Source organism: Bidens hawaiensis, unplaced genomic scaffold (genome assembly GCF_021521415.1).
Source record: "Bidens hawaiensis isolate Kalapana, Puna unplaced genomic scaffold, B.hawaiensis_p1.1 tig00026230_1, whole genome shotgun sequence".
NCBI classification, from domain to species: Eukaryota; Viridiplantae; Streptophyta; class Magnoliopsida; order Asterales; family Asteraceae; genus Bidens; species Bidens hawaiensis.
The window spans coordinates 134711-143772 of record NW_027494227.1 but is presented as its reverse complement, the minus strand read 5'-3'; the positions used below and the strand labels follow the sequence as shown (position 1 = coordinate 143772).

The window sequence follows — 9062 nt, the reverse complement described above, 5'->3', positions numbered from 1 at the left end:
TCAAGTCTTGAGAACCGCTGATATGATATGTTATTTCTGGAAGAAGTGGGTTCATCCAAAGAGGATACAGGTGTATGACTTTCTGTACATATAATTTCACTACCACTTTTATCTTCATCAAATAACACATTCTACTACAACAACCTTTTCACTTTGAAGGTTATACAGTTTGTATGCTTTGCTATTATTATTATAACCAATGATTATTCTCTTTCCAGATTTTTGATCTAATATGGTGTGTTTTTGGTCAAGAATGTGAGCATATGCCAAACATCCAAATACATTGAAATGATCCACCTTTGGTTTGCTTTCACACGATGCTTCTTTCAGTGTAACATTGTGGAAGTTCTGTTGAGAATGTAGTTTGCACAAGACTCTGCTTCTGGCCAAAAGTTGTTCGATAAACCTTTATCTTAAGCATGCTTCGAGCCAATTCTAACAGCGTCCTATTTTTTCTTTCAGCCACTCGATTATGCTGTGGAGTCTAACTAGTTGTGAGTTGAAGGTGCACTCAGGAAAAGTTTGAAATTGTGTACCACAAACTCACCATAATCAAACAAACATGTAAAACCGATTAACCGAAAGTTCGGTTATGGTTACAGTTTTGGGCCAAAACCGACCCAAAACCATCCACGCACACACCTCAAAGTGTCAACCCATGTGGAAGGCAACCATTTTGTCACCGTGTGATTTATTTGAAGATTTTATTATATATATGCCTCCAAAATTATTCAATATGAATATACAAAATGAATAAATAACCAAGACCAGAAATACCTTGGTGTAGTTTTGGCATTTGGATTTGAGAATGTGTTCCACATTAGTCGGATCAGCAATATGCACTCCACTGTGTGTTGGTGTGTGATAAAACGAATTAGCAATTAAGGCAATGCAATCGAAAAGGTGGTTGAAATGTATGAGCATGGTCAACGTTGACCCTACCGCCGGTAGCTGGTGATCATTTGACATCAATTCTTTCAAGTAAGATACAAGTAAAGAACACAAGAGTACAATCATAAACAAAAACACATGCAAGTCCAATAAGTGTAATCATGAAGGGTGTTGAATAATAAAACCCTGTGAGAAGAATGAAGATGATGGAATCAAGAGTGTGTTCATCTTACAAATCAGAAGCAGATGGTTCTTTGAATCAATGGAAGGTAGACTTGGTTAGTTTAACTGTTGTTTAAGCCTTACAACATTTAGAGGTAGGTTAGATTTTGACAAAAAACAGAGACATGATTAATTGATTATTGACAGACCGGCTAGATGATGCGAGAAAAATACAAGGGTCAACATTTTTATATAAATAACATTTATCATTTAGACTAATTCAAGTTCCTAACATAAAATGGCATGGACGATGATAAACAATTAGACAATTTTACCCCTTGCCTGGAATTTTAGATTTTATCATATCATCCTTACAGAGACGGTATTCGTTTTTCATACAATGCACATGTCAAAGCCCCTCAAGTAGTATACATACACATTAACTTGCAACCCAAACTTAACAGAACAAGCATGAATGCTTTGACCCACAACAAAAACAAGTCTACTAACATACTCCTTAAAGATGTAATACTATTTGACACAATGTAATCCCGTCCCTGTTACTGATTTCGTAAAATCATGAACAAGGTTCAAATCTTAGCATGGTGTATACTATTGGAGTAATTCAGGAGTATGAGTGGATACCTTTCAAAAGAAATCAAGTACCATTTACCACTAAATAAGTCGGTTTTAGTGATGCCTAAATCTCATGCGAGCTAAAGAAAACAATAACGAAAAAGAAAACAAGTCAATAAAGAACGAACTAACCTAATCTCCAAATTTGTGGGTTAACCAGGAAATTTTGCATCACCCATGATGCTTTTACCAATATATGGTAACATGAAATTGCTATTTGACAAAGTTTCTTAATTTAATTGCGATAGCTTCCCTTACCATAAGATTACAAAGACTTGATCTAAAATTAACAGACAACACTTTAAAATAGTCTAGCTTACTGGAAACTACCCATTACTTAGAAATTAAGTACCCACCACCATTAACTACTTAATATTCTTTAACATATACTATGGTAAAAATCCTACTTATTCTGGTTAAAGAATAAACCATCAAGTATCAACTAGCTATGGCCTCTTCATACATAGAGATTGCTTTTTGCATCACGCGTGCTTCATATACCACTTTACTATTCGCCTTTCCCCATGGATGAGTAGAAGCGTAATTTAAAGCCAAATCAATCGATGCTTGAACCATCTTTTCGAATACCTTTGGTGCGACCCGTGGATCATATCCAGCAGAAGCCATCAACAACAGCCCTATGTAATCAGCTTCAATCGCTATCCTACATATTACAAACACCCTTTTCCATCACATACACGTATAATCAATACTTTCTTATTCATTAACTTATAACATACCTATGGCAAAAACGAAGCTCTTGCTGAAAAAGACGCGATTTGTTGACACGTTCTTGGCTAAGAAGCTTATACAAAACTATGAACACAGGTGCACGATAGAGGCTCCTTGTAAACCACACAGCATAATGTCTCGCTACAACATGTGCAACCTACAACCATATACTCATGTTAACTAATAACAATAATTATTATTATAATAAGCATATATAGTTTATGAGGTTACAAGTAAACAAATAAACCTCATTCGCAATAACGGTAGCAATTTCTTCGTCGGTACTAAAGCGCTCTAACAAACCAGTAAACACGATAATCTTGCCACCAGGCAAACAAGACGCATAAACGGCATCATCCTTGACCACCAAAACTTCCCAATTCAACCCCTCCAGATGTGAAAAAGGCTTACTAGCATCAAGATTCAAAATCATTTTAAACCGAAAACTTCCCAATTCAACCCCGTTACGTTGTGAAGCGACATAGCCTAAAGCCTCTTTCTTGAATCCTGTTTCCAAGGCTTGAAGTACATGTTTCAAAATCATTTGAACCCTAACACTGTCCGGATCCATCTCGGGCACAATTCTGTCTTCAAATTCAGCCTTATTCTGGAGAAACATAGACCGGCCGAGTAGTCTCTCATTGTGAACCGACAATGGGATAAAACGTTTGCGTTTCATATACGGTAACCTCTCAAGATTCGTAAAATATACAATTCCCCCAATTCCAATTCCTAATAGTAGAGTTAGGGCTGCAATGAGGTTGGCTGGACGCTTCTGTGGGCGATCAAGATGATAATATCGAAAATGTGAAGCAGCAATTGGATAATTATTATTGGTAATTTTGGAACGAAGAGGAGAAGAAGCTGCTATTATATTAAAGCCTAATTTTGATCTTGTGTACCACGCCGCCATGGAAATTGGTTATTAGGAAGGTAAAGATAGAGAGAGCGTTTCAATGGATTGTGAAATAAGAAAGAGACGGCTCAGATTGAATTATGAAACCCTAATAATAGTTTTGATCTCAGACCCCATGATGCCATTTTTGAGGTTCAAGAGATCCGAGTAGCAGCAACGGCACATTTCCTTTTTCGGAATGAAAGGAAACGAGTATCTGATAATAATAATAATAATAATATCATTTTAGAGAGTATTCAAAATTTCAAGTAGCTACATTTTCTTTAAATGCATCTATAAATCTTATTTAATTTTGCACATGTATCTTTACATATGACTACTACTAAACGTACCTTCTTACATCATTTTTCTACACCATTTTTCTAACTATACATCCTCTTTAACTTATTAGATAAATTACAATTACCTCTTAATATTATTTATAACATTTTTTTCACTTAATAATCTCCACCACATATATCAAATTAAAAGCTATCAAGTATTACTATTAATTTATTTATTTTAGTATTAATATTGTAAATATTTATAATATCTTTTTTTTTAATTTTAATAGTATATCTATACTATATATAATGTATGAGTGATGGGCAAATTAAGACACTTGAGTTTTTAAGTAATTTACTACTTAATTAACAAATTGTACAACTGTTAAGGAGGGACAAAATAATCTATTTAGACAATATGATGCATTGTTAAACTTTATTTCCTTAAACATGGTTACAATCTTAACCCCTCAACTTTAAATAGTTTTTGTAAATTTTAGTATTAGTTACAACTTAGCCCTTTAACTTTTAACTATATATATTTTTTAATTTCACATTTAACCCAACTTCCACCCACGACTTTTAAACGGTTATAATTTTTTCATACGCTATTATTTTTTTAAAAATCTGGCACCATAAAAACGAGAATTTTATTCTCTTTAATTTGAGTATGATATTGCTTTAGTTTTTTTTTTAGTTTTAAAAAATAACATTTAAGTATTGGTATTTGCAATCTGGTTTCGATGGTTTTTAAATTAAACCATTAGTAACGGTTTTTGGTAAAACCAAAACAGAATCATTAAAAATTGAAACCAAACCAATATCAACATCAACGGTATGTGTTCCCGCTGCATCGCGCGGGCACCCATCTAGTATATTTATAATATCCTTATTTTACCTCTTTAACCTTTACAAAATAAGCCCGAAACTCGAAAACCTAAAACCCTAAACCCGAACCCTAAAACCTAAACCCTAAACCCTAAACCCGAAACTCTAAACCCTAAACCTGAACCCGAACCCTAAACCTTAAACCCTAACCCGAACCCTAAACCCGAAACCCTAAACTCAAAATCATTAAAAAATGCAACTTGTAAAAAAAATATGAAACCTTATTTTTGTGTTAATTTGGTAATTATATGATTTCAATGGGTAATATGAAATTTGGTTTTTTCCAGGGAGGGAGGGTATGACAAGCAACCACGAGGGTAAGTTTAGCCTGACCCTTATTTATGTATTCATTTTAGGTATGCCAACCGTCCCATTAGAAACACCATGTAACTTACACCGTTTCCTTTGTTTATTTTGAAACCATATGATAAAATTGTCGATCTTTCTCTAAATGTTTTCGGTCCTAAATAACGGTGTACTAGAATTAGAATTAGAGGTGGTTATTGGCCGGTCTAGGGGTGTGGTCGGGTAGTCGACGGCCACCCGACACCTCGCTAGGCCCGAATTTATTTTATTTTTTTTAAATTATATGTTTTAATTTCATAACCACTAGCTTGGTCTAGTGGCAAAGTGATATGACATCTAACAAAGAGGTTGCGGGTTCTAGTTTTAGTTGAGATATTTTTATACACAAGTTTTTTACACAACTCAAATCATAACTAAGTAAGTCCACTTCTTAATGTTTAAACCAAAAAAAAATGTTCCTTTTACTTAAGGCCCAAAACAATTTTTGCATTTGGCCCAAAAAATTTTCGCCTTTTCGGAGCCGACTCTGACTTTTATCTCAAATATAAAAAGACTGAAAAATAAAAATAAAAAAAAGGAAAACCTAAAACAAACTAAAAGTCATCCAGGGTCAATTTTTAATGCATATAGCTTTCTAAATCCCTTTCTTAAAATCTAAACTTTTACGGTGTTAATGTCTTTTAATCAAACTATATAAATATAAATAAATGAAAAATTTGACAACAAAGTGATTATTAAACCCAACATGTACTATAAATGATCCATTTCAACCTAAACACTTGGGCATATAAATGAACCTAGCATTTGGTAAATAGTTTATGAACCATTCAACTATTTTATAAATGAATGAACATGCACCAAATAAATAATGCATTCAGCTAAACGAATTGGCATGAACACATCTTTTGGTTGTTAATTTGTGTTCTTGAGCGTTTGCTTTACGTTCGTTTAAACTTGTTTATGATCGCTCGTTTATGTTCAATTATGTTTATTAATTTAATTTTGTTCAAGTTTGTTCGCTTATGTTCATTAATATATTCATTTAAAGTTTTTAGGCCCACTAAAATTCTGTCTACTTTTAGAAATTAAAATATTATTCAATACAATTTAGTCTAGTTTTGTTAACTTTTTAGTTTCAACACATTGTTATTGCTGTTCACTTTTACTTTGAGTTGGTGGTAGCTCAGTTAGTCAGTTATATACACGTGTGTACGTTCGTAAACATTTGTTTAGTCGGTTAACGAACAAACACAAAAAAGAAAACCAAGCTCATTTAATTGTTTGTGTTTGATAACGAATGAACACGAACATGCTTTGTTTGTGTTCGTTTGGTTCGTTTACATGCCTATAGACATGTTTTGACCCGTTAAGCAACCCGTGCGTCTCACCTATATGATATGATTGATAATAGACAAAAATTTTTATAAAAGGAACAACAGGATAATATGAGTTTCCGTTAAAGCCGCAAGACGATAATGCATTTTGTCAAGGGCAGTTTCGGTTAATTTAAGGGAAATTTTACTAACAGACTATGTATACTTAGCTTCAGTGGCTTCTTTCACTTCTAATGCAACTTTTTCTTGTATTAGTTTGTGTTTACAAAGCTTGTAAAAGAATCAAGTGAGTGTGTTTGCTGACGTGTCCTTACCAGCAATTATCAAAATTAAGTGATATATCTCTCAAGTATTTGTCACTGAAAATTCACAGGATCCTTCTCACTTGAATCAGAAATCTTCATAATATATCTTCTTTGCCTCTCTATTTAAATTAATAAATAAATAAAACTTGTCAATGAATTTTAAATTTATTCGGGTCGGTAAATACTCTTTGTATGATACTCACTAGGCATATAAATGAATTGAACATTCCGTGAACTAATGCCCATTCATTTGATAAACGAACGAACATGAATACATGTCTCATTCGTTCATTTATGTTTGTGAAAGTACATTTATGTTCACTTGTTTATGTCCGATCATTTACGTTTGTTTGTTCAATTACATTCTGTTTATCAAATTTATTTGTTGCAAATATATCTTTGAGATCATTTGACTTTTCATATTTAGAACCCCTTTGTTAACTTCCAAAATGTTGGTTGTACAGGTAATGGTATTTTAGATATTAATTTGGGTATTCACGTTAAACTATAATTGGTGTATGTTTATGTTCGTGGACTGTTAGTTTAGAATATTAACAATCGAGCACAAACAATAGAATATGTCCGCTCAAGTGTTCCACATTAATATGACCGGCAATATAGACGTCACTCCGTGTTGATGCGAGAAAATAGTTGGTATGATGTTTTTCGGCAGTCAAGGCCATACAATCGAAAAGGTGGTTAAAGTGCATGAGCATGGTCAACTTTAGGGCTGTAAAGAACCGAACCAAACAAAGCCTTGTTCATGTTCGCTCGTTTAGCATTTAACTTGTTCATGAACGGTTCATGAACGCTAGCTGAACGAAAAATCTTGTTCGTGACGAAATTGAACTTGTTCACGAACGCAAACGGACATGTACTATTTAAGAAAAGAAAAAAAAAGAAAAACTTTCTACATCCAAAACATTAGGGATAATCACTTTAAGTAAATATAAAGTTAAGCACTTGATATAATAACAATCATAAACATAATCATCCCCCAATAGGCGGTTTGTTATGTTTATGTCAACAAAGAACAAGTTCGATACTTAGATTTGTTGTTAGTTAAAGCAAGACTTTATAAAAAAAACATTAACGAACTGAGCAGAACATAAACAATAACGTTATAAGGTTTAAATCTTAGGTTAGTTATTACAAATAAAATATTATAAATATAAACAAACCTGTAACTAACGGACATAAACAAACAAACGAACATAACTGAACACATTACTGAACGTGCACGAACACAAATGAAAAAAAGCAACCTTTGTTCATGTTTGATCTTATAACTAAACGAACCAATTTTTTTGTTCGTGTTCGTTCATTTATTAAACACGAACTTCCCGTCGAACAGGTCATAAACTATTCACTAACATTCAATTCCTTTACAGCCCTAGTCAACGTTGACCCTACTATCGGTGGCCAATGATCATTTATCATCAATTTTTTTAGGTAAAGTACAAGTGTAGCACACAAATAGAAACATGAGTCAAGTAAGTATAATCATGAAGGGTGTTGAATAATAAAACTTTGAGGAGAAAGAAGATGTTGGAAATTAAGAGCGTCAAGAATGTCCATCTTAGAAATCAAAAGCAACTGGTTCATTGAATCAATAGGAGGTAGACTTGGTTTAACTGTTGTTTTAGCTTTACAATATTTAGTGATAGGTTACATTTTGATTGAATTAGAGACATAATTGCTTAATTATTTTCGGGGCGGCTAGATGATGCGGAAAAAAAAAAATCAAAGCAAGGATCAACATCATTATTATCATAACATTTCTCATCTGAACCATTTCAACTTTTTGACATGGAATAATGACTATAAACTGGTGTGGATGATAATAAAGAAAAAAAAAAAAAATTTTACCCCTTCTTGGATTTTTAGCTTTTACTTGGTTTTCAGAATGAGCAATGTATCCTGGCCTATCTTGAAATCTAATGATGCCAAATCCAAAAGAACAATAACCAAGGTGATCTTATCAGAGTAAACCGTATCATCCTCACTTAATACACACATTTTAATGGAAAACAAATCATGTGCCATATCAAGCCACCTTATAATAATTGAATTCCAAGATACAATATCCCTTTCAGGCATTTCATCAAACACCTTCCGTGTACATCATTTGGCTTGCGAATACAAATTGGCAAAACGTGTAAAAAGGGCATGCGATTCGTTAAAAGCAAGTAGACATTTTGTCTTCTTAGTGAGTGTAAAACACTGTTAGATGTCACATACACTCATCTTCTATAATACTCATAGTTTGTGGCTTGAAGACTTAACATTAATTTATTGTCTTTTGACTTAAAAAGCAGGCTCTTTTAATTTTGGTGCACTGCACTTTCAAAATCTTTACAGACTTTTTTATTTTTTATCGGCGACAAAATATAAAAAAGAAGTAGCAAGTACCAAAACAAAGAACAACAAACATTTACGAAGAAGATATTAAAGTACAACACAAAACCGACCACCCTACATTACTTGAACTCTTTCTTTTTCTTTGAAAAGCCAATCAGAATGATGCCCTCTTGAGAGATGGACGTGAAAAAATAAGACCCGTCCGTCTAAACAACCAACTCCAAATTTGTACCAAGAACGAGCAACTAAAAGAGACGTGATCATCATC

At 33.2% G+C, this 9062-nt stretch overlaps 1 pseudogene across 1 annotated transcript; it reads right to left on the bottom strand.

The window, feature by feature from the left end:
- Positions 1-1728: 1728 nt before the first annotated feature.
- Positions 1729-3334, bottom strand: LOC143573184 (mitochondrial metalloendopeptidase OMA1 pseudogene; annotated as a pseudogene). Its single transcript, XR_013142385.1, has 3 exons — positions 2669-3334; positions 2430-2578; positions 1729-2353 (listed from the first exon to the last, which is right to left on the bottom strand). The product of XR_013142385.1 is annotated as a mitochondrial metalloendopeptidase OMA1 pseudogene (transcript).
- Positions 3335-9062: the final 5728 nt, after the last annotated feature.